This window comes from Schistocerca americana, chromosome 4, assembly GCF_021461395.2.
Source record: "Schistocerca americana isolate TAMUIC-IGC-003095 chromosome 4, iqSchAmer2.1, whole genome shotgun sequence".
Taxonomy (NCBI): Eukaryota; Metazoa; Arthropoda; class Insecta; order Orthoptera; family Acrididae; genus Schistocerca; species Schistocerca americana.
This window is the reverse complement of record NC_060122.1, coordinates 169,542,628-169,569,284: the sequence shown is the minus strand read 5'-3', so window position 1 is coordinate 169,569,284 and position 26,657 is coordinate 169,542,628.

Sequence of the window (26,657 nt, the reverse complement as noted above, 5' to 3'; positions counted from 1 at the left end):
TGACATGCTGTGAGGAAAAGATGAGTTAGTACATTTCAAACATGAAATAGGTCATTTTAAAATCAACATAAAAAACCAAAATTCCAAAAGTATAAACCACAAAAAAATGCTTACCAATGGAAGAAAATGTGTCGTGCACCACACCCTCCTCCCTCCCTGTGGTGCAACAGATGTCCCTTTCTCCAAAAATGTACTCAATGGGACCGTAGTGTTGCAACCACACACAAGTTGACCTGCTGTGAGGAAAAAACGAGTTAGTACATTTCAAACATGAGATAGGTCATTTTAAAATCAACATAAAAAACCAAAATTCCAAAAGTATAAACCACAAAAAAATGCTTACCAATGGAAGAAAATGTGTCGTGCTCCTCACCCTCCTCCCTCCCTGTGGTGCAACAGATGTCCCTTTCTCCAAAAATGTACTCAATGGGACCGTAGTGTTGCAACCACACACAAGTTGACCTGCTGTGAGGAAAAAACGAGTTAGTACATTTCAAACATGAAATAGGTCATTTTAAAATCAACATAAAAAACCAAAATTCCAAAAGTATAAACCACAAAAAAATGCTTACCAATGGAAGAAAATGTGTCGTGCTCCTCACCCTCCTCCCTCCCTGTGGTGCAACAGATGTCCCTTTCTCCAAAAATGTACTCAATGGGACCGTAGTGTTGCAACCACACACAAGTTGACATGCTGTGAGGAAAAGATGAGTTAGTACATTTCAAACATGAAATAGGTCATTTTAAAATCAACATAAAAAACCAAAATTCAAAAAGTATAAACCACAAAAAAATGCTTACCAATGGAAGAAAATGTGTCGTGCACCTCACCCTCCTCCCTCCCTGTGGTGCAACAGATGTCCCTTTCTCCAAAAATGTACTCAATGGGACCGTAGTGTTGCAACCACACACAAGTTGACCTGCTGTGAGGAAAAAACGAGTTAGTACATTTCAAACATGAAATAGGTCATTTTAAAATCAACATAAAGAACCAAAATTCTAAAAGTATAAACCACAAAAAAATGCTTACCAATGGAAGAAAATGTGTCGTGCTCCTCACCCTCCTCCCTCCCTGTGGTGCAACAGATGTCCCTTTCTCCAAAAATGTACTCAATGAAACCGTAGTGTTGCAACCACACACAAGTTGACCTGCTGTGAGGAAAAGACGAGTTAGTACATTTCAAACATGAAATAGGTCATTTTAAAATCAACATAAAAAACCAAAATTCCAAAAGTATAAACCACAAAAAAATGCTTACCAATGGAAGAAAATGTGTCGTGCTCCTCACCCTCCTCCCCCCCTGTGGTGCAACAGATGTCCCTTTCTCCAAAAATGTACTCAATGGGACCGTAGTGTTGCAACCACACACAAGTTGACCTGCTGTGAGGAAAAAACGAGTTAGTACATTTCAAACATGAAATAGGTCATTTTAAAATCAACATAAAAAACCAAAATTCCAAAAGTATAAACCACAAAAAAATGCTTACCAATGGAAGAAAATGTGTCGTGCTCCTCACCCTCCTCCCTCCCTGTGGTGCAACAGATGTCCCTTTCTCCAAAAATGTACTCAATGGGACCGTAGTGTTGCAACCACACACAAGTTGACATGCTGTGAGGAAAAGATGAGTTAGTACATTTCAAACATGAAATAGGTCATTTTAAAATCAACATAAAAAACCAAGATTCAAAAAGTATAAACCACAAAAAAATGCTTACCAATGGAAGAAAATGTGTCGTGCACCTCACCCTCCTCCCTCCCTGTGGTGCAACAGATGTCCCTTTCTCCAAAAATGTACTCAATGGGACCGTAGTGTTGCAACCACACACAAGTTGACCTGCTGTGAGGAAAAAACGAGTTAGTACATTTCAAACATGAAATAGGTCATTTTAAAATCAACATAAAGAACCAAAATTCTAAAAGTATAAACCACAAAAAAATGCTTACCAATGGAAGAAAATGTGTCGTGCTCCTCACCCTCCTCCCTCCCTGTGGTGCAACAGATGTCCCTTTCTCCAAAAATGTACTCAATGAAACCGTAGTGTTGCAACCACACACAAGTTGACCTGCTGTGAGGAAAAGACGAGTTAGTACATTTCAAACATGAAATAGGTCATTTTAAAATCAACATAAAAAACCAAAATTCCAAAAGTATAAACCACAAAAAAATGCTTACCAATGGAAGAAAATGTGTCGTGCTCCTCACCCTCCTCCCTCCCTGTGGTGCAACAGATGTCCCTTTCTCCAAAAATGTACTCAATGGGACCGTAGTGTTGCAACCACACACAAGTTGACCTGCTGTGAGGAAAAAACGAGTTAGTACATTTCAAACATGAAATAGGTCATTTTAGAATCAACATAAAAAACCAAAATTCCAAAAGTATAAACCACAAAAAAATGCTTACCAATGAAACAAAATGTGTCGTGCTCCTCACCCTCCTCCCTCCCTGTGGTGCAACAGATGTCCCTTTCTCCAAAAATGTACTCAATGGGACCGTAGTGTTGCAACCACACACAAGTTGACCTGCTGTGAGGAAAAAACGAGTTAGTACATTTCAAACATGAAATAGGTCATTTTAAAAACAACATAAAAAACCAAAATTCCAAAAGTATAAACCACAAAAAAATGCTTACCAATGGAAGAAAATGTGTCGTGCTCCTCACCCTACTCCCTCCCTGTGGTGCAACAGATGTCCCTTTCTCCAAAAATGTACTCAATGGGACCGTAGTGTTGCAACAGCACACAAGTTGACCTGCTGTGAGGAAAAAACGAGTTAGTACATTTCAAACATGAAATAGGTCATTTTAAAATCGATATAAAAAATCAAAATTCCAAAAGTATAAACCACAAAAAAATGCTTACCAATGGAAGAAAATGTGTCGTGCTCCTCACCCTCCTCCCTCCCTGTGGTGCAACAGATGTCCCTTTCTCCGAAAATGTACTCAATGGGACCGTAGTGTTGCAACCACACACAAGTTGACCTGCTGTGAGGAAGAAACGAGTTAGTACATTTCAAACATGAAATAGGTCATTTTAAAATCAACATAAAAAACCAAATTTCCAAAAGTATAAACCACAAAAAAATGCTTACCAATGGAAGAAAATGTGTCATGCTCCTCACCCTCCTCCCTCCCTGTGGTGCAACAGATGTCCCTTTCTCCAAAAATATACTCAATTGGACCGTAGTGTTGCAACCACACACAATTTGACCTGCTGTGAGGAAAATACGAGTTAGTACATTTCAAACATGAAATAGGTCATTTAAAAATCAAAATAAAAAACCAAAATTCAAAAAGTATAAACCACAAAAACATGCTTACCAATGGAAGAAAATGTGTCGTGCTCCTCACCCTCCTCCCTCCCTGTGGTGCGACAGATGTCCCTTTCTCCAAAAATGTACTCAATGGGACCGTAGTGTTGCAACCACACACAAGTTGACCTGCTGTGAGGAAAAAACGAGTTAGTACATTTCAAACATGAAATAGGTCGTTTTAAAATCAACATAAAAAACCAAAATTCCAAAAGTATAAACCACAAAAAAATGCTTACCAATGGAAGAAAATGTGTCGTGCTCCTCACCCACCTCCCTCCCTGTGGTGCAACAGATGTCCCTTTCTCCAAAAATGTACTCAATGGGACCGTAGTGCTGCAACTACACACAAGTTGACCTGCTGTGAGGAAAATACGAGTTAGTACATTTCAAACATGAAATAGGTCATTTTAAAATCAACATAAAAAACCAAAATTCCAAAAGTATAAACCACAAAAAAATGCTTACCAGTGGAAGAAAATGTGTCGTGCTCCTCACCCACCTCCCTCCCTGTGGTGCAACAGATGTCCCTTTCTCCAAAAATGTACTCAATGGGACCGTAGTGTTGCAACCACACACAAGTTGACCTGCTGTGAAGAAAAAACGAGTTAGTACATTTCAAACATGAAGAGGGTCATTTTAAAACCAACATAAAAAACCAAAATTCCTAATGTATAAACCACAAAAAAATGCTTAGCAATGGAAGAAAATGTGTCGTGCTGTGCACCCTCCTCCCCCCCTGTGGTGCAACAGATGTCCCTTTCTCCAAAAATGTACTCAATGGGACCGTAATGTTGCAATCACAAAAAAGTTGACCTGCTGTGAGGAAAAAACGAGTTAGTACATTTCAAACATGAAAAAGGTCATTTTAAAATCAACATGTAAAACGAAAATTCCAAAAGTGTAAAACACAAAAAAATGCTTACCAAAGAAAGAAAATGTATTGTGCTCTGCACCCTCCTACCGCCCTGTGGTGTAACAGATGTCCCTTTCTCCAAAAATGTACTCAATGGGACTGTAGTGTTGCAACCACACACAAGTTGACCTGCTGTGAGGAAAAAAGAGTTAGTACATTTCAAACATGAAATAGGTCATTTTAAAATCAACATAAAAAACCAAAATTCCAAAAGTATAATCCACAAAAAAATGCTTACCAATGGAAGAAAATGTGTCATGCTCCTCACCCTCCTCCCTCCCTGTGGTGCAACAGATGTCCCTTTCTCCAAAAATGTACTCAATGGGACCGTAGTGTTGCAACCACACACAAGTTGACCTGCTGTGAGGAAAATACGAGTTAGTACATTTCAAACATGAAAAAGTTCATTTTAAAATCAACATAATAAACCAAAATTCCAAAAGTATAAACCACAAAAAAATGCTTACCAATGGAAGAAAATGTGTCGTGCTCCTCACCCTCCTCCCTCCCTGTGGTGCAACAGATGTCCCTTTCTCCAAAAATGTACTCAATGGGACCGTAGTGTTGCAACCACACACAAGTTGACCTGCTGTGAGGAAAAAACGAGTTAGTACATTTCAAACATGAAATAGGTCATTTTAAAATCAACATAAAAAACCAAAATTCCAAAAGTATAAACCACAAAAAAAAATGCTTACCAATCGAAGAAAATGTGTCGTGCTCCTCACCCTCCTCCCTCCCTGTGGTGCAACAGATGTCCCTTTCTCCAAAAATGTACTCAATGGGACCGTAGTGTTGCAACCACACACAAGTTGACCTGCTGTGAGGAAAAAACGAGTTAGTACATTTCAAACATGAAATAGGTCATTTTAAAATCAACATAAAAAACCAAAATTCCAAAAGTATAAACCACAAAAAAATGCTTACCAATCGAAGAAAATGTGTCCTGCTCCTCACCCTCCTCCCTCCCTGTGGTGCAACAGATGTCCCTTTCTCCAAAAATGTACTCAATGGGACCGTAGTGTTGCAACCACACAAAAGTTGACCTGCTGTGAGGAAAATACGAGTTAGTACATTTCAAACATGAAAAAGATCATTTTAGAATCAACATAAAAAACCAAAATTCCAAAAGTATAAACCACAAAAAAATGCTTACCAATGAAACAAAATGTGTCGTGCTCCTCACCCTCCTCCGTCCCTGTGGTGCAACAGATGTCCCTTTCTCCAAAAATGTACTCAATGGGACCGTAGTGTTGCAACCACACACAAGTTGACCTGCTGTGAGGATAAAAGAGTTAGTACATTTCAAACATGAAATAGGTCATTTTAAAATCAACATAAAAAACCAAAATTCCAAAAGTATAATCCACAAAAAAATGCTTACCAATGGAAGAAAATGTGTCGTGCTCCTCACCCTCCTCCCTCCCTGTGGTGCAACAGATGTCCCTTTCTCCAAAAATGTACTCAATGGGACCGTAGTGTTGCAACCACACACAAGTTGACCTGCTGTGAGGAAAATACGAGTTAGTACATTTCAAACATGAAAAAGTTCATTTTAAAATCAACATAAAAAACCAAAATTCCAAAAGTATAAACCACAAAAAAATGCTTACCAATGGAAGAAAATGTGTCGTGCTCCTCACCCTCCTCCCTCCCTGTGGTGCAACAGATGTCCCTTTCTCCAAAAATGTACTCAATGGGACCGTAGTGTTGCAACCACACACAAGTTGACCTGCTGTGAGGAAAAAACGAGTTAGTACATTTCAAACATGAAATAGGTCATTTTAAAATCAACATAAAAAACCAAAATTCCAAAAGTATAAACCACAAAAAAATGCTTACCAATCGAAGAAAATGTGTCCTGCTCCTCACCCTCCTCCCTCCCTGTGGTGCAACAGATGTCCCTTTCTCCAAAAATGTACTCAATGGGACCGTAGTGTTGCAACCACACAAAAGTTGACCTGCTGTGAGGAAAATACGAGTTAGTACATTTCAAACATGAAAAAGATCATTTTAGAATCAACATAAAAAACCAAAATTCCAAAAGTATAAACCACAAAAAAATGCTTACCAATGGAAGAAAATGTGTCGTGCTCCTCACCCTCCTCCCTCCCTGTGGTGCAACAGATGTCCCTTTCTCCAAAAATGTACTCAATGGGACCGTAGTGTTGCAACCACACACAAGTTGACCTGCTGTGAGGGAAAGACGAGTTAGTACATTTCAAACATGAAATAGGTCATTTTAAAATCAACATAAAAAACCAAAATTCCAAAAGTATAAACCACAAAAAATTGCTTACTAATGGAAGAAAATGTGTCGTGCTCCTCACCCTCCTACCTCCCGGTGGTGCAACAGATGTCCCTTTCTCCAAAAATGTACTCAATGGGACCGTAGTGTTGCAACCACACACAAGTTGACCTGCTGTGAGGGAAAGACGAGTTAGTACATTTCAAACATGAAATAGGTCATTTTAAAATCAACATAAAAAACCAAAATTCCAAAAGTGTAAACCACAAAAAATTGCTTACTAATGGAAGAAAATGTGTCGTGCTCCTCACCCTCCTCCCTCCCTGTGGTGCAACAGATGTCCCTTTCTCCAAAAATGTACTCAATGGGACCGTAGTGTTGCAACCACACACAAGTTGACCTGCTGTGAGGAAAAAACGAGTTAGTACATTTCAAACATGAAATAGGTCATTTTAAAATCAACATAAAAAACCAAAATTCCAAAAGTATAAACCACAAAAAAATGCTTACCAATGATAGAAAATGTGTCGTGCTCCTCACCCTCCTCCCTCCCTGTGGTGCAACAGATGTCCCTTTCTCCAAAAATGTACTCAATGGGACCGTAGTGTTGCAACCACACACAAGTTTACCTGCTGTGAGGAAAAAACGAGTTAGTACATTTCAAACATGAAATAGGTCATTTTAAAATCAACATAAAAAACCAAAATACCAAAAGTATAAACCACAAAAAAATGCTTACCAATGGAAGAAAATGTGTCGTGCTCCTCACCCTCCTCCCTCCCTGTGGTGCAACAGATGTCCCTTTCTCCAAAAATGTACTCAATGGGACCGTAGTGTTGCAACCACACACAAGTTGACCTGCTGTGAGGAAAAAACGAGTTAGTACATTTCAAACATGAAATAGGTCATTTTAAAATCAACATAAAAAACCAAAATTCCAAAAGTATAAACCACGAAAAAATGCTTACCAATGGAAGAAAATGTGTCGTGCTCCTCACCCTCCTCCCTCCCTGTGGTGCAACAGATGTCCCTTTCTCCAAAAATGTACTCAATGGGACCGTAGTGTTGCAACCACACACAAGTTGACCTGCTGTGAGGAAAAAACGAGTTAGTACATTTCAAACATGAAATAGGTCATTTTAAAATCAACATAAAAAACCAAAATTCCGAAAGTATAAACCACAAAAAAATGCTTACCAATGGAAGAAAATGTCTCGTGCTCCTCACCCTCCTCCCTCCCTGTGGAGCAACAGATGTCCCTTTCTCCAAAAATGTACTCAATGGGACCGTAGTGTTGCAACCACACACAAGTTGACCTGCTGTGAGGAAAATACGAGTTAGTACATTTCAAACATGAAAAAGTTCATTTTAAAATCAACATAAAAAACCAAAATTCCAAAAGTATAAACCACAAAAAAATTCTTACCAATGGAAGAAAATGTGTCGTGCTCCTCACCCTCCTCCCTCCCTGTGGTGCAACAGATGTCCCTTTCTCCAAAAATGTACTCAATGGGACCGTAGTGTTGCAACCACACACAAGTTGACCTGCTGTGAGGAAAAAACGAGTTAGTACATTTCAAACATGAAATAGGTCATTTTAAAATCTACATAAAAAACCAAAATTCCAAAAGTGTAAACCACAAAAAAAATGCTTACCAATCGAAGAAAATGTGTCGTGCTCCTCACCCTCCTCCCTCCCTGTGGTGCAACAGATGTCCCTTTCTCCAAAAATGTACTCAATGGGACCGTAGTGTTGCAACCACACACAAGTTGACCTGCTGTGAGGAAAAAACGAGTTAGTACATTTCAAACATGAAATAGGTCATTTTAAAATCAACATAAAAAACCAAAATTCCAAAAGTATAAACCACAAAAAAATGCTTACCAATCGAAGAAAATGTGTCCTGCTCCTCACCCTCCTCCCTCCCTGTGGTGCAACAGATGTCCCTTTCTCCAAAAATGTACTCAATGGGACCGTAGTGTTGCAACCACACAAAAGTTGACCTGCTGTGAGGAAAATACGAGTTAGTACATTTCAAACATGAAAAAGATCATTTTAGAATCAACATAAAAAACCAAAATTCCAAAAGTATAAACCACAAAAAAATGCTTACCAATGGAAGAAAATGTGTCGTGCTCCTCACCCTCCTCCCTCCCTGTGGTGCAACAGATGTCCCTTTCTCCAAAAATGTACTCAATGGGACCGTAGTGTTGCAACCACACACAAGTTGACCTGCTGTGAGGGAAAGACGAGTTAGTACATTTCAAACATGAAATAGGTCATTTTAAAATCAACATAAAAAACCAAAATTCCAAAAGTATAAACCACAAAAAATTGCTTACCAATGGAAGAAAATGTGTCGTGCTCCTCACCCTCCTACCTCCCGGTGGTGCAACAGATGTCCTTTTCTCCAAAAATGTACTCAATGGGACAGTAGTGTTGCAACCACACACAAGTTGACCTGCTGTGAGGAAAATACGAGTTAGTACATTTCAAACATGAAATAGGTCATTTTAAAATCAACATAAAAAACCAAAATTCCAAAAGTATAAACCACAAAAAAATGCTTACCAATGATAGAAAATGTGTCGTGCTCCTCACCCTCCTCCCTCCCTGTGGTGCAACAGATGTCCCTTTCTCCAAAAATGTACTCAATGGGACCGTAGTGTTGCAACCACACACAAGTTGACCTGCTGTGAGGAAAATACGAGTTAGTACATTTCAAACATGAAATAGGTCATTTTAAAATCAACATAAAAAACCAAAATACCAAAAGTATAAACCACAAAAAAATGCTTACCAATGGAAGAAAATGTGTCGTGCTCCTCACCCTCCTCCCTCCCTGTGGTGCAACAGATGTCCCTTTCTCCAAAAATGTACTCAATGGGACCGTAGTGTTGCAACCACACACAAGTTGACCTGCTGTGAGGAAAAGACGAGTTAGTACATTTCAAACATGAAATAGGTCATTTTAAAATCAACATAAAAAACCAAAATTCCAAAAGTATAAACCACAAAAAAATGCTTACCAATGGAAGAAAGTGTGTCATGCTCCTCACCCTCCTCCCTCCCTGTGGTGCAACAGATGTCCCTTTCTCCAAAAATGTACTCAATGGGACCGTAGTGTTGCAACCACACACAAGTTGACCTGCTGTGAGGAAAAAACGAGTTAGTACATTTCAAACATGAAATAGGTCATTTTAAAATCAACATAAAAAACCAAAATTCCAAAAGTATAAACCACAAAAAGATGCTTACCAATGGAAGAAAATGTGTCGTGCTCCTCACCCTCCTCCCTCCCTGTGGTGCAACAGATGTCCCTTTCTCCAAAAATGTACTCAATGGGACCGTAGTTTTGCAACCACACACAAGTTGACCTGCTGTGAGGAAAATACGAGTTAGTACATTTCAAACATGAAATAGGTCATTTTAAAATCAACATAAAAAACCAAAATTCCAAAAGTATAAACCACAAAAAAATGCTTACCAATGGAAGAAAATGTGTCGTGCTCCTCACCCTCCACCCTCCTTGTGGTGCAACAGATGTCCCTTTCTCCAAAAATGTACTCAATGGGACCGTAGTTTTGCAACCACACACAAGTTGACCTGCTGTGAGGAAAATACGAGTTAGTACATTTCAAACATGAAATAGGTCATTTTAAAATCAACATAAAAAACCAAAATTCCAAAAGTATAAACCACAAAAAAATGCTTACCAATGGAAGAAAATGTGTCGTGCTCCGCACCCTCCTCCCTCCCTGTGGTGCAACAGATGTCCCTTTCTCCAAAAATGTACTCAATGGGACCGTAGTGTTGCAACCACACACAAGTTGACCTGCTGTGAGGAAAAAACGAGTTAGTACATTTCAAACATGAAATAGGTCATTTTAAAATCAACATAAAAAACCAAAATTCCAAAAGTATAAACCACAAAAAAATGCTTACCAATGGAAGAAAATGTGTCGTGCTCCTCACCCTCCTCCCTCCTTGTGGTGCAACTGATGTCCCTTTCTCCAAAAATGTACTCAATGGGACCGTAGTTTTGCAACCACACACAAGTTGACCTGCTGTGAGGAAAATACGAGTTAGTACATTTCAAACATGAAATAGGTCATTTTAAAATCAACATAAAAAACCAAAATTCCAAAAGTATAAACCACAAAAAAATGCTTACCAATGGAAGAAAGTGTGTCATGCTCCTCACCCTCCTCCCTCCCTGTGGTGCAACAGATGTCCCTTTCTCCAAAAATGTACTCAATGGGACCGTAGTGTTGCAACCACACACAAGTTGACCTGCTGTGAGGAAAAAACGAGTTAGTACATTTCAAACATGAAATAGGTCATTTTAAAATCAACATAAAAAACCAAAATTCCAAAAGTATAAACCACAAAAAGATGCTTACCAATGGAAGAAAATGTGTCGTGCTCCTCACCCTCCTCCCTCCCTGTGGTGCAACAGATGTCCCTTTCTCCAAAAATGTACTCAATGGGACCGTAGTTTTGCAACCACACACAAGTTGACCTGCTGTGAGGAAAATACGAGTTAGTACATTTCAAACATGAAATAGGTCATTTTAAAATCAACATAAAAAACCAAAATTCCAAAAGTATAAACCACAAAAAAATGCTTACCAATGGAAGAAAATGTGTCGTGCCCCTCACCCTCCTCCCTCCCTGTGGTGCAACAGATGTCCCTTTCTCCAAAAATGTACTCAATGGGACCGTAGTGTTGCAACCACACACAAGTTGACCTGCTGTGAGGAAAAGACGAGTTAGTACATTTCAAACATGAAATAGGTCATTTTAAAATCAACATAAAAAACCAAAATTCCGAAAGTATAAACCACAAAAAAATGCTTACCAATGGAAGAAAATGTGTCGTGCTCCGCACCCTCCTCCCTCCCTGTGGTGCAACAGATGTCCCTTTCTCCAAAAATGTACTCAATGGGACCGTAGTGTTGCAACCACACACAAGTTGACCTGCTGTGAGGAAAAAACGAGTTAGTACATTTCAAACATGAAATAGGTCATTTTAAAATCAACATAAAAAACCAAAATTCCAAAAGTATAAACCACAAAAAAATGCTTACCAATGGAAGAAAATGTGTCGTGCTCCTCACCCTCCTCCCTCCTTGTGGTGCAACTGATGTCCCTTTCTCCAAAAATGTACTCAATGGGACCGTAGTGTTGCAACCACACACAAGTTGACCTGCTGTGAGGAAAAAACGAGTTAGTACATTTCAAACATGAAATAGGTCATTTTAAAATCAACATAAAAAACCAAAATTCCAAAAGTATAAACCACAAAAAAATGCTTACCAATGGAAGAAAATGTGTCGTGCCCCTCACCCTCCTCCCTCCCTGTGGTGCAACAGATGTCCCTTTCTCCAAAAATGTACTCAATGGGACCGTAGTTTTGCAACCACACACAAGTTGACCTGCTGTGAGGAAAATACGAGTTAGTACATTTCAAACATGAAATAGGTCATTTTAAAATCAACATAAAAAACCAAAATTCCAAAAGTATAAACCACAAAAAAATGCTTACCAATGGAAGAAAGTGTGTCATGCTCCTCACCCTCCTCCCTCCCTGTGGTGCAACAGATGTCCCTTTCTCCAAAAATGTACTCAATGGGACCGTAGTGTTGCAACCACACACAAGTTGACCTGCTGTGAGGAAAAGACGAGTTAGTACATTTCAAACATGAAATAGGTCATTTTAAAATCAACATAAAAAACCAAAATTCCAAAAGTATAAACCACAAAAAAATGCTTACCAATGAAACAAAATGTGTCGTGCTCCTCACCCTCCTCCCTCCCTGTGGTGCAACAGATGTCCCTTTCTCCAAAAATGTACTCAATGGGACCGTAGTGTTGCAACCACACACAAGTTGACCTGCTGTGAGGAAAAGACGAGTTAGTACATTTCAAACATGAAATAGGTCATTTTAAAATCAACATAAAAAACCAAAATTCCAAAAGTATAAACCACAAAAGAATGCTTACCAATGGAAGAAAATGTGTCGTGCTCCTCACCCTCCTCCCTCCCTGTGGTGCAACAGATGTCCCTTTCTCCAAAAATGTACTCAATGGGACCGTAGTGCTGCAACCACACACAAGTTGACCTGCTGTGAGGAAAAAACGAGTTAGTACATTTCAAACATGAAATAGGTCATTTTAAAATCAACATAAAAAACCAAAATACCAAAGGTATAAACCACAAAAAATTGCTTACCAATGGAAGAAAATGTATCGTGCTCCTCACCCTCCTCCCTCCCTGTGGTGCAACAGATGTCCCTTTCTCCAAAAATGTACTCAATGGGACCGTAGTGTTGCAACCACACACAAGTTGACCTGCTGTGAGGAAAATACGAGTTAGTACATTTCAAACATGAAAAAGTTCATTTTAAAATCAACATAAAAAACCAAAATTCCAAAAGTATAAGCCACAAAAAAATGCTTACCAATGGAAGAAAATGTGTCGTGCTCCTCACCCTCCTCCCTCCCTGTGGTGCAACAGATGTCCCTTTCTCCAAAAACGTACTCAATGGGACCGTAGTGTTGCAACCACACACAAGTTGACCTGCTGTGAGGAAAAAACGAGTTAGTACATTTCAAACATGAAATAGGTCATTTTAAAATCAACATAAAAAACCAAAATTCCAAAAGTATAAACCACAAAAAAATGCTTACCAATGGAAGAAAATGTGTCGTGCTCCTCACCCTCCTCCCTCCTTGTGGTGCAACTGATGTCCCTTTCTCCAAAAATGTACTCAATGGGACCGTAGTGTTGCAACCACACACAAGTTGACCTGCTGTGAGGAAAAAACGAGTTAGTACATTTCAAACATGAAATAGGTCATTTTAAAATCAACATAAAAAACCAAAATTCCAAAAGTATAAACCACAAAAAAATGCTTACCAATGGAAGAAAATGTGTCGTGCCCCTCACCCTCCTCCCTCCCTGTGGTGCAACAGATGTCCCTTTCTCCAAAAATGTACTCAATGGGACCGTAGTTTTGCAACCACACACAAGTTGACCTGCTGTGAGGAAAATACGAGTTAGTACATTTCAAACATGAAATAGGTCATTTTAAAATCAACATAAAAAACCAAAATTCCAAAAGTATAAACCACAAAAAAATGCTTACCAATGGAAGAAAGTGTGTCATGCTCCTCACCCTCCTCCCTCCCTGTGGTGCAACAGATGTCCCTTTCTCCAAAAATGTACTCAATGGGACCGTAGTGTTGCAACCACACACAAGTTGACCTGCTGTGAGGAAAAGACGAGTTAGTACATTTCAAACATGAAATAGGTCATTTTAAAATCAACATAAAAAACCAAAATTCCAAAAGTATAAACCACAAAAAAATGCTTACCAATGAAACAAAATGTGTCGTGCTCCTCACCCTCCTCCCTCCCTGTGGTGCAACAGATGTCCCTTTCTCCAAAAATGTACTCAATGGGACCGTAGTGTTGCAACCACACACAAGTTGACCTGCTGTGAGGAAAAGACGAGTTAGTACATTTCAAACATGAAATAGGTCATTTTAAAATCAACATAAAAAACCAAAATTCCAAAAGTATAAACCACAAAAGAATGCTTACCAATGGAAGAAAATGTGTCGTGCTCCTCACCCTCCTCCCTCCCTGTGGTGCAACAGATGTCCCTTTCTCCAAAAATGTACTCAATGGGACCGTAGTGCTGCAACCACACACAAGTTGACCTGCTGTGAGGAAAAAACGAGTTAGTACATTTCAAACATGAAATAGGTCATTTTAAAATCAACATAAAAAACCAAAATACCAAAGGTATAAACCACAAAAAAATGCTTACCAATGGAAGAAAATGTATCGTGCTCCTCACCCTCCTCCCTCCCTGTGGTGCAACAGATGTCCCTTTCTCCAAAAATGTACTCAATGGGACCGTAGTGTTGCAACCACACACAAGTTGACCTGCTGTGAGGAAAATACGAGTTAGTACATTTCAAACATGAAAAAGTTCATTTTAAAATCAACATAAAAAACCAAAATTCCAAAAGTATAAGCCACAAAAAAATGCTTACCAATGGAAGAAAATGTGTCGTGCTCCTCACCCTCCTCCCTCCCTGTGGTGCAACAGATGTCCCTTTCTCCAAAAATGTACTCAATGGGACCGTAGTGTTGCAACCACACACAAGTTGACCTGCTGTGAGGAAAAAACGAGTTAGTACATTTCAAACATGAAATAGGTCATTTTAAAATCAACATAAAAAACCAAAATTCCAAAAGTATAAACCACAAAAAAATGCTTACCAATCGAAGAAAATGTGTCCTGCTCCTCACCCTCCTCCCTCCCTGTGGTGCAACAGATGTCCCTTTCTCCAAAAATGTACTCAATGGGACCGTAGTGTTGCAACCACACAAAAGTTGACCTGCTGTGAGGAAAATACGAGTTAGTACATTTCAAACATGAAAAAGATCATTTTAGAATCAACATAAAAAACCAAAATTCCAAAAGTATAAACCACAAAAAAATGCTTACCAATGGAAGAAAATGTGTCGTGCTCCTCACCCTCCTCCCTCCCTGTGGTGCAACAGATGTCCCTTTCTCCAAAAATGTACTCAATGGGACCGTAGTGTTGCAACCACACACAAGTTGACCTGCTGTGAGGGAAAGACGAGTTAGTACATTTCAAACATGAAATAGGTCATTTTAAAATCAACATAAAAAACCAAAATTCCAAAAGTATAAACCACAAAAAATTGCTTACCAATGGAAGAAAATGTGTCGTGCTCCTCACCCTCCTACCTCCCGGTGGTGCAACAGATGTCCTTTTCTCCAAAAATGTACTCAATGGGACAGTAGTGTTGCAACCACACACAAGTTGACCTGCTGTGAGGAAAATACGAGTTAGTACATTTCAAACATGAAATAGGTCATTTTAAAATCAACATAAAAAACCAAAATTCCAAAAGTATAAACCACAAAAAAATGCTTACCAATGATAGAAAATGTGTCGTGCTCCTCACCCTCCTCCCTCCCTGTGGTGCAACAGATGTCCCTTTCTCCAAAAATGTACTCAATGGGACCGTAGTGTTGCAACCACACACAAGTTGACCTGCTGTGAGGAAAATACGAGTTAGTACATTTCAAACATGAAATAGGTCATTTTAAAATCAACATAAAAAACCAAAATACCAAAAGTATAAACCACAAAAAAATGCTTACCAATGGAAGAAAATGTGTCGTGCTCCTCACCCTCCTCCCTCCCTGTGGTGCAACAGATGTCCCTTTCTCCAAAAATGTACTCAATGGGACCGTAGTGTTGCAACCACACACAAGTTGACCTGCTGTGAGGAAAAGACGAGTTAGTACATTTCAAACATGAAATAGGTCATTTTAAAATCAACATAAAAAACCAAAATTCCAAAAGTATAAACCACAAAAAAATGCTTACCAATGGAAGAAAGTGTGTCATGCTCCTCACCCTCCTCCCTCCCTGTGGTGCAACAGATGTCCCTTTCTCCAAAAATGTACTCAATGGGACCGTAGTGTTGCAACCACACACAAGTTGACCTGCTGTGAGGAAAAAACGAGTTAGTACATTTCAAACATGAAATAGGTCATTTTAAAATCAACATAAAAAACCAAAATTCCAAAAGTATAAACCACAAAAAGATGCTTACCAATGGAAGAAAATGTGTCGTGCTCCTCACCCTCCTCCCTCCCTGTGGTGCAACAGATGTCCCTTTCTCCAAAAATGTACTCAATGGGACCGTAGTTTTGCAACCACACACAAGTTGACCTGCTGTGAGGAAAATACGAGTTAGTACATTTCAAACATGAAATAGGTCATTTTAAAATCAACATAAAAAACCAAAATTCCAAAAGTATAAACCACAAAAAAATGCTTACCAATGGAAGAAAATGTGTCGTGCTCCTCACCCTCCTCCCTCCTTGTGGTGCAACAGATGTCCCTTTCTCCAAAAATGTACTCAATGGGACCGTAGTTTTGCAACCACACACAAGTTGACCTGCTGTGAGGAAAATACGAGTTAGTACATTTCAAACATGAAATAGGTCATTTTAAAATCAACATAAAAAACCAAAATTCCAAAAGTATAAACCACAAAAAAATGCTTACCAATGGAAGAAAATGTGTCGTGCTCCGCACCCTCCTCCCTCCCTGTGGTGCAACAGATGTCCCTTTCTCCAAAAATGTACTCAATGGGACCGTAGTGTTGCAACCACACACAAGTTGACCTGCTGTGAGGAAAAAACGAGTTAGTACATTTCAAACATGAAATAGGTCATTTTAAAATCAACATAAAAAACCAAAATTCCAAAAGTATAAACCACAAAAAAATGCTTACCAATGGAAGAAAATGTGTCGTGCTCCTCACCCTCCTCCCTCCTTGTGGTGCAACTGATGTCCCTTTCTCCAAAAATGTACTCAATGGGACCGTAGTTTTGCAACCACACACAAGTTGACCTGCTGTGAGGAAAATACGAGTTAGTACATTTCAAACATGAAATAGGTCATTTTAAAATCAACATAAAAAACCAAAATTCCAAAAGTATAAACCACAAAAAGATGCTTACCAATGGAAGAAAATGTGTCGTGCTCCTCACCCTCCTCCCTCCCTGTGGTGCAACAGATGTCCCTTTCTCCAAAAATGTACTCAATGGGACCGTAGTTTTGCAACCACACACAAGTTGACCTGCTGTGAGGAAAATACGAGTTAGTACATTTCAAACATGAAATAGGTCATTTTAAAATCAACATAAAAAACCAAAATTCCAAAAGTATAAACCACAAAAAAATGCTTACCAATGGAAGAAAATGTGTCGTGCCCCTCACCCTCCTCCCTCCCTGTGGTGCAACAGATGTCCCTTTCTCCAAAAATGTACTCAATGGGACCGTAGTGTTGCAACCACACACAAGTTGACCTGCTGTGAGGAAAAGACGAGTTAGTACATTTCAAACATGAAATAGGTCATTTTAAAATCAACATAAAAAACCAAAATTCCGAAAGTATAAACCACAAAAAAATGCTTACCAATGGAAGAAAATGTGTCGTGCTCCGCACCCTCCTCCCTCCCTGTGGTGCAACAGATGTCCCTTTCTCCAAAAATGTACTCAATGGGACCGTAGTGTTGCAACCACACACAAGTTGACCTGCTGTGAGGAAAAAACGAGTTAGTACATTTCAAACATGAAATAGGTCATTTTAAAATCAACATAAAAAACCAAAATTCCAAAAGTATAAACCACAAAAAAATGCTTACCAATGGAAGAAAATGTGTCGTGCTCCTCACCCTCCTCCCTCCTTGTGGTGCAACTGATGTCCCTTTCTCCAAAAATGTACTCAATGGGACCGTAGTGTTGCAACCACACACAAGTTGACCTGCTGTGAGGAAAAAACGAGTTAGTACATTTCAAACATGAAATAGGTCATTTTAAAATCAACATAAAAAACCAAAATTCCAAAAGTATAAACCACAAAAAAATGCTTACCAATGGAAGAAAATGTGTCGTGCCCCTCACCCTCCTCCCTCCCTGTGGTGCAACAGATGTCCCTTTCTCCAAAAATGTACTCAATGGGACCGTAGTTTTGCAACCACACACAAGTTGACCTGCTGTGAGGAAAATACGAGTTAGTACATTTCAAACATGAAATAGGTCATTTTAAAATCAACATAAAAAACCAAAATTCCAAAAGTATAAACCACAAAAAAATGCTTACCAATGGAAGAAAGTGTGTCATGCTCCTCACCCTCCTCCCTCCCTGTGGTGCAACAGATGTCCCTTTCTCCAAAAATGTACTCAATGGGACCGTAGTGTTGCAACCACACACAAGTTGACCTGCTGTGAGGAAAAGACGAGTTAGTACATTTCAAACATGAAATAGGTCATTTTAAAATCAACATAAAAAACCAAAATTCCAAAAGTATAAACCACAAAAAAATGCTTACCAATGAAACAAAATGTGTCGTGCTCCTCACCCTCCTCCCTCCCTGTGGTGCAACAGATGTCCCTTTCTCCAAAAATGTACTCAATGGGACCGTAGTGTTGCAACCACACACAAGTTGACCTGCTGTGAGGAAAAGACGAGTTAGTACATTTCAAACATGAAATAGGTCATTTTAAAATCAACATAAAAAACCAAAATTCCAAAAGTATAAACCACAAAAGAATGCTTACCAATGGAAGAAAATGTGTCGTGCCCCTCACCCTCCTCCCTCCCTGTGGTGCAACAGATGTCCCTTTCTCCAAAAATGTACTCAATGGGACCGTAGTTTTGCAACCACACACAAGTTGACCTGCTGTGAGGAAAATACGAGTTAGTACATTTCAAACATGAAATAGGTCATTTTAAAATCAACATAAAAAACCAAAATTCCAAAAGTATAAACCACAAAAAAATGCTTACCAATGGAAGAAAGTGTGTCATGCTCCTCACCCTCCTCCCTCCCTGTGGTGCAACAGATGTCCCTTTCTCCAAAAATGTACTCAATGGGACCGTAGTTTTGCAACCACACACAAGTTGACCTGCTGTGAGGAAAATACGAGTTAGTACATTTCAAACATGAAATAGGTCATTTTAAAATCAACATAAAAAACCAAAATTCCAAAAGTATAAACCACAAAAAAATGCTTACCAATGGAAGAAAATGTGTCGTGCCCCTCACCCTCCTCCCTCCCTGTGGTGCAACAGATGTCCCTTTCTCCAAAAATGTACTCAATGGGACCGTAGTTTTGCAACCACACACAAGTTGACCTGCTGTGAGGAAAATACGAGTTAGTACATTTCAAACATGAAATAGGTCATTTTAAAATCAACATAAAAAACCAAAATTCCAAAAGTATAAACCACAAAAAAATGCTTACCAATGGAAGAAAGTGTGTCATGCTCCTCACCCTCCTCCCTCCCTGTGGTGCAACAGATGTCCCTTTCTCCAAAAATGTACTCAATGGGACCGTAGTGTTGCAACCACACACAAGTTGACCTGCTGTGAGGAAAAGACGAGTTAGTACATTTCAAACATGAAATAGGTCATTTTAAAATCAACATAAAAAACCAAAATTCCAAAAGTATAAACCACAAAAAAATGCTTACCAATGAAACAAAATGTGTCGTGCTCCTCACCCTCCTCCCTCCCTGTGGTGCAACAGATGTCCCTTTCTCCAAAAATGTACTCAATGGGACCGTAGTGTTGCAACCACACACAAGTTGACCTGCTGTGAGGAAAAGACGAGTTAGTACATTTCAAACATGAAATAGGTCATTTTAAAATCAACATAAAAAACCAAAATTCCAAAAGTATAAACCACAAAAAAATGCTTACCAATGGAAGAAAATGTGTCGTGCCCCTCACCCTCCTCCCTCCCTGTGGTGCAACAGATGTCCCTTTCTCCAAAAATGTACTCAATGGGACCGTAGTTTTGCAACCACACACAAGTTGACCTGCTGTGAGGAAAATACGAGTTAGTACATTTCAAACATGAAATAGGTCATTTTAAAATCAACATAAAAAACCAAAATACCAAAGGTATAAACCACAAAAAAATGCTTACCAATGGAAGAAAATGTATCGTGCTCCTCACCCTCCTCCCTCCCTGTGGTGCAACAGATGTCCCTTTCTCCAAAAATGTACTCAATGGGACCGTAGTGTTGCAACCACACACAAGTTGACCTGCTGTGAGGAAAATACGAGTTAGTACATTTCAAACATGAAAAAGTTCATTTTAAAATCAACATAAAAAACCAAAATTCCAAAAGTATAAGCCACAAAAAAATGCTTACCAATGGAAGAAAATGTGTCGTGCTCCTCACCCTCCTCCCTCCCTGTGGTGCAACAGATGTCCCTTTCTCCAAAAACGTACTCAATGGGACCGTAGTGTTGCAACCACACACAAGTTGACCTGCTGTGAGGAAAAAACGAGTTAGTACATTTCAAACATGAAATAGGTCATTTTAAAATCAACATAAAAAACCAAAATTCCAAAAGTATAAACCACAAAAAAATGCTTACCAATGGAAGATAATGTGTCGTGCTCCTCACCCTCCTCCCTCCCTGTGGTGCAACAGATGTCCCTTTCTCCAAAAATGTACTCAATGGGACCGTAGGGTTGCAACCACACACAAGTTGACCTGCTGTGAGGAAATGACGAGTTAGTACATTTCAAACATGAAAAAGTTCATTTTAAAATCAACATAAAAAACCAAAATTCCAAAAGTATAAACCACAAAAAAATGCTTACCAATGGAAGAAAATGTGTCGTGCTCCTCACCCTCCTCCCTCCCTGTGGTGCAACAGATGTCCCTTTCTCCAAAAATGTACTCAATGGGACCGTAGTGTTGCAACCACACACAAGTTGACCTGCTGTGAGGAAAAAACGAGTTAGTACATTTCAAACATGAAATAGGTCGTTTTAAAATCAACATAAAAGACCAAAATTCCAAAAGTATAAACCACAAAAAAATGCTTACCAATGGAAGAAAATGTGTCGTGCTCCTCACCCTCCTCCCTCCCTGTGGTGCAACAGATGTCCCTTTCTCCAAAAATGTACTCAATGGGACCGTAGTGTTGCAACCACACACAAGTTGACCTGCTGTGAGGAAAAGACCAGTTAGTACATTTCAAACATAAAATAGGACATTTTAAAATCAACATAAAAGACCAAAATTCCAAAAGTATAAACCACAAAAAAATGCTTACCAATGGAAGAAAATGTGTCGTGCTCCTCACCCTCCTCCCTCCCTGTGGTGCAACAGATGTCCCTTTCTCCAAAAATGTACTCAATGGGACCGTAGTGTTGCAACCACACACAAGTTGACCTGCTGTGAGGAAAAAACGAGTTAGTACATTTCAAACATGAAATAGGTCATTTTAAAATCAACATAAAAAACCAAAATTCCAAAAGTATAAACCACAAAAAAATGCTAACCAATGGAAGAAAATGTGTCGTGCTCCTCACCCTCCTCCCTCCCTGTGGTGCAACAGATGTCCCTTTCTCCAAAAATGTACTCAATGGGACCGTAGTGTTGCAACCACACACAAGTTGACTTGCTGTGAGGAAAATACGAGTTAGTACATTTCAAACATGAAAAAGTTCATTTTAAAATCAACATAAAAAACTAAAATTCCAAAAGTATAAACCACAAAAAAATGCTTACCAATGGAAGAAAATGTGTCGTGCTCCTCACCCTCCTCCCTCCCTGTGGTGCAACAGAAGTCCCTTTCTCCAAAAATGTACTCAATGGGACCGTAGTGTTGCAACCACACACAAGTTGACCTGCTGTGAGGAAAATACGAGTTAGTACATTTCAAACATGAAATAGGTCATTTTAAAATCAACATAAAAAACCAATATTCCAAAAGTATAAACCACAAAAAAAATGCTTACCAATCGAAGAAAATGTGTCGTGCTCCTCACCCTCCTCCCTCCCTGTGGTGCAACAGATGTCCCTTTCTCCAAAAATGTACTCAATGGGACCGTAGTGTTGCAACCACACACAAGTTGACCTGCTGTGAGGAAAAAACGAGTTAGTACATTTCAAACATGAAATAGGTCATTTTAAAATCAACATAAAAGACCAAAATTCCAAAAGTATAAACCACAAAAAAATGCTTACCAATGGAAGAAAATGTGTCGTGCTCCTCACCCTCCTCCCTCCCTGTGGTGCAACAGATGTCCCTTTCTCCAAAAATGTACTCAATGGGACCGTAGTGTTGCAACCACACACAAGTTGACCTGCTGTGAGGAAAAGACCAGTTAGTACATTTCAAACATAAAATAGGACATTTTAAAATCAACATAAAAGACCAAAATTCCAAAAGTATAAACCACAAAAAAATGCTTACCAATGGAAGAAAATGTGTCGTGCTCCTCACCCTCCTCCCTCCCTGTGGTGCAACAGATGTCCCTTTCTCCAAAAATGTACTCAATGGGACCGTAGTGTTGCAACCACACACAAGTTGACCTGCTGTGAGGAAAAAACGAGTTAGTACATTTCAAACATGAAATAGGTCATTTTAAAATCAACATAAAAAACCAAAATTCCAAAAGTATAAACCACAAAAAAATGCTAACCAATGGAAGAAAATGTGTCGTGCTCCTCACCCTCCTCCCTCCCTGTGGTGCAACAGATGTCCCTTTCTCCAAAAATGTACTCAATGGGACCGTAGTGTTGCAACCACACACAAGTTGACTTGCTGTGAGGAAAATACGAGTTAGTACATTTCAAACATGAAAAAGTTCATTTTAAAATCAACATAAAAAACTAAAATTCCAAAAGTATAAACCACAAAAAAATGCTTACCAATGGAAGAAAATGTGTCGTGCTCCTCACCCTCCTCCCTCCCTGTGGTGCAACAGAAGTCCCTTTCTCCAAAAATGTACTCAATGGGACCGTAGTGTTGCAACCACACACAAGTTGACCTGCTGTGAGGAAAATACGAGTTAGTACATTTCAAACATGAAATAGGTCATTTTAAAATCAACATAAAAAACCAATATTCCAAAAGTATAAACCACAAAAAAAATGCTTACCAATCGAAGAAAATGTGTCGTGCTCCTCACCCTCCTCCCTCCCTGTGGTGCAACAGATGTCCCTTTCTCCAAAAATGTACTCAATGGGACCGTAGTGTTGCAACCACACACAAGTTGACCTGCTGTGAGGAAAAAACGAGTTAGTACATTTCAAACATGAAATAGGTCATTTTAAAATCAACATAAAAAACCAATATTCCAAAAGTATAAACCACAAAAAAAATGCTTACCAATGGAAGAAAATGTGTCGTGCTCCTCACCCTCCTCCCTCCCTGTGGTGCAACAGATGTCCCTTTCTCCAAAAATGTACTCAATGGGACCGTAGGGTTGCAACCACACACAAGTTGACCTGCTGTGAGGAAATGACGAGTTAGTACATTTCAAACATGAAAAAGTTCATTTTAAAATCAACATAAAAAACCAAAACTCCAAAAGTATAAACCACAAAAAAATGCTTACCAATGGAAGAAAATGTGTCGTGCTCCTCACCCTCCTCCCTCCCTGTGGTGCAACAGATGTCCCTTTCTCCAAAAATGTACTCAATGGGACCGTAGTGTTGCAACCACACACAAGTTGACCTGCTGTGAGGAAAAAACGAGTTAGTACATTTCAAACATGAAATAGGTCATTTTAAAATCAACATAAAAGACCAAAATTCCAAAAGTATAAACCACAAAAAAATGCTTACCAATGGAAGAAAATGTGTCGTGCTCCTCACCCTCCTCCCTCCCTGTGGTGCAACAGATGTCCCTTTCTCCAAAAATGTACTCAATGGGACCGTAGTGTTGCAACCACACACAAGTTGACCTGCTGTGAGGAAAAGACCAGTTAGTACATTTCAAACATAAAATAGGACATTTTAAAATCAACATAAAAGACCAAAATTCCAAAAGTATAAACCACAAAAAAATGCTTACCAATGGAAGAAAATGTGTCGTGCTCCTCACCCTCCTCCCTCCCTGTGGTGCAACAGATGTCCCTTTCTCCAAAAATGTACTCAATGGGACCGTAGTGTTGCAACCACACACAAGTTGACCTGCTGTGAGGAAAAAACGAGTTAGTACATTTCAAACATGAAATAGGTCATTTTAAAATCAACATAAAAAACCAAAATTCCAAAAGTATAAACCACAAAAAAATGCTAACCAATGGAAGAAAATGTGTCGTGCTCCTCACCCTCCTCCCTCCCTGTGGTGCAACAGATGTCCCTTTCTCCAAAAATGTACTCAATGGGACCGTAGTGTTGCAACCACACACAAGTTGACTTGCTGTGAGGAAAATACGAGTTAGTACATTTCAAACATGAAAAAGTTCATTTTAAAATCAACATAAAAAACTAAAATTCCAAAAGTATAAACCACAAAAAAATGCTTACCAATGGAAGAAAATGTGTCGTGCTCCTCACCCTCCTCCCTCCCTGTGGTGCAACAGAAGTCCCTTTCTCCAAAAATGTACTCAATGGGACCGTAGTGTTGCAACCACACACAAGTTGACCTGCTGTGAGGAAAAGACCAGTTAGTACATTTCAAACATAAAATAGGACATTTTAAAATCAACATAAAAGACCAAAATTCCAAAAGTATAAACCACAAAAAAATGCTTACCAATGGAAGAAAATGTGTCGTGCTCCTCACCCTCCTCCCTCCCTGTGGTGCAACAGATGTCCCTTTCTCCAAAAATGTACTCAATGGGACCGTAGTGTTGCAACCACACACAAGTTGACCTGCTGTGAGGAAAAAACGAGTTAGTACATTTCAAACATGAAATAGGTCATTTTAAAATCAACATAAAAAACCAAAATTCCAAAAGTATAAACCACAAAAAAATGCTAACCAATGGAAGAAAATGTGTCGTGCTCCTCACCCTCCTCCCTCCCTGTGGTGCAACAGATGTCCCTTTCTCCAAAAATGTACTCAATGGGACCGTAGTGTTGCAACCACACACAAGTTGACTTGCTGTGAGGAAAATACGAGTTAGTACATTTCAAACATGAAAAAGTTCATTTTAAAATCAACATAAAAAACTAAAATTCCAAAAGTATAAACCACAAAAAAATGCTTACCAATGGAAGAAAATGTGTCGTGCTCCTCACCCTCCTCCCTCCCTGTGGTGCAACAGAAGTCCCTTTCTCCAAAAATGTACTCAATGGGACCGTAGTGTTGCAACCACACACAAGTTGACCTGCTGTGAGGAAAATACGAGTTAGTACATTTCAAACATGAAATAGGTCATTTTAAAATCAACATAAAAAACCAATATTCCAAAAGTATAAACCACAAAAAAAATGCTTACCAATCGAAGAAAATGTGTCGTGCTCCTCACCCTCCTCCCTCCCTGTGGTGCAACAGATGTCCCTTTCTCCAAAAATGTACTCAATGGGACCGTAGTGTTGCAACCACACACAAGTTGACCTGCTGTGAGGAAAAAACGAGTTAGTACATTTCAAACATGAAATAGGTCATTTTAAAATCAACATAAAAAACCAAAATTCCAAAAGTATAAACTACAAAAAAATGCTTACCAATGGAAGAAAATGTGTCGTGCTCCTCACCCTCCTCACTCCCTGTGGTGCAACAAATGTCCCTTTCTCCAAAAATGTACTCAATGGGACCGTAGTGTTGCAACCACACACAAGTTGACCTGCTGTGAGGAAAAAACGAGTTAGTACATTTCAAACATGAAATAGGTCAATTTAAAATCAAATAAAAAACCAAAATTCCAAAAGTATAAACCACAAAGAAAATGCTTACCAATCGAAGAAAATGTGTCCTGCTCCTCACCCTCCTCCCTCAATGTGGTGCAACAGATGTCCCTTTCTCCAAAAATGTACTCAATGGGACCGTAGTGTTGCAACCACACACAAGTTGACCTGCTGTGAGGAAAATACGAGTTAGTACATTTCAAACACGAAAAAGAATATTTTAAAATCAACATAAAAAACCAAAATTCCAAAAGTATAAACCACAAAAAAATGCTTACCAATGGAAGAAAATGTGTCGTGCTCCTCACCCTCCTCCCTCCATGTGGTGCAACAGATGTCCCTTTCTCCAAAAATGTACTCAATGGGACCGTAGTGTTGCAACCACACACAAGTTGACCTGCTGTGAGGAAAATACGAGTTAGTACATTTCAAACATGAAATAGGTCATTTTAAAATCAACATAAAAAAAAAAATTCCAAAAGTATAAACCACAAAAAAATGCTTACCAATGGAAGAAAATGTGTCGTGCTCCTCACCCTCCTCCCTCCCTGTGGTGCAACAGATGTCCCTTTCTCCAAAAATGTACTCAATGGGACCGTAGTGTTGCAACCACACACAAGTTGACCTGCTGTGAGGAAAAAACGAGTTAGTACATTTCAAACATGAAATAGGTCATTTTAAAATCAACATAAAAAACCAAAATTCCAAAAGTATAAACCACAAAAAAATGCTAACCAATGGAAGAAAATGTGTCGTGCTCCTCACCCTCGTCCCGCCCTGTGGTGCAACAGATGTCCCTTTCTCCAAAAATGTACTCAATGGGACCGTAGTGTTGCAACCACACACAAGTTGACTTGCTGTGAGGAAAATACGAGTTAGTACATTTCAAACATGAAAAAGTTCATTTTAAAATCAACATAAAAAACTAAAATTCCAAAA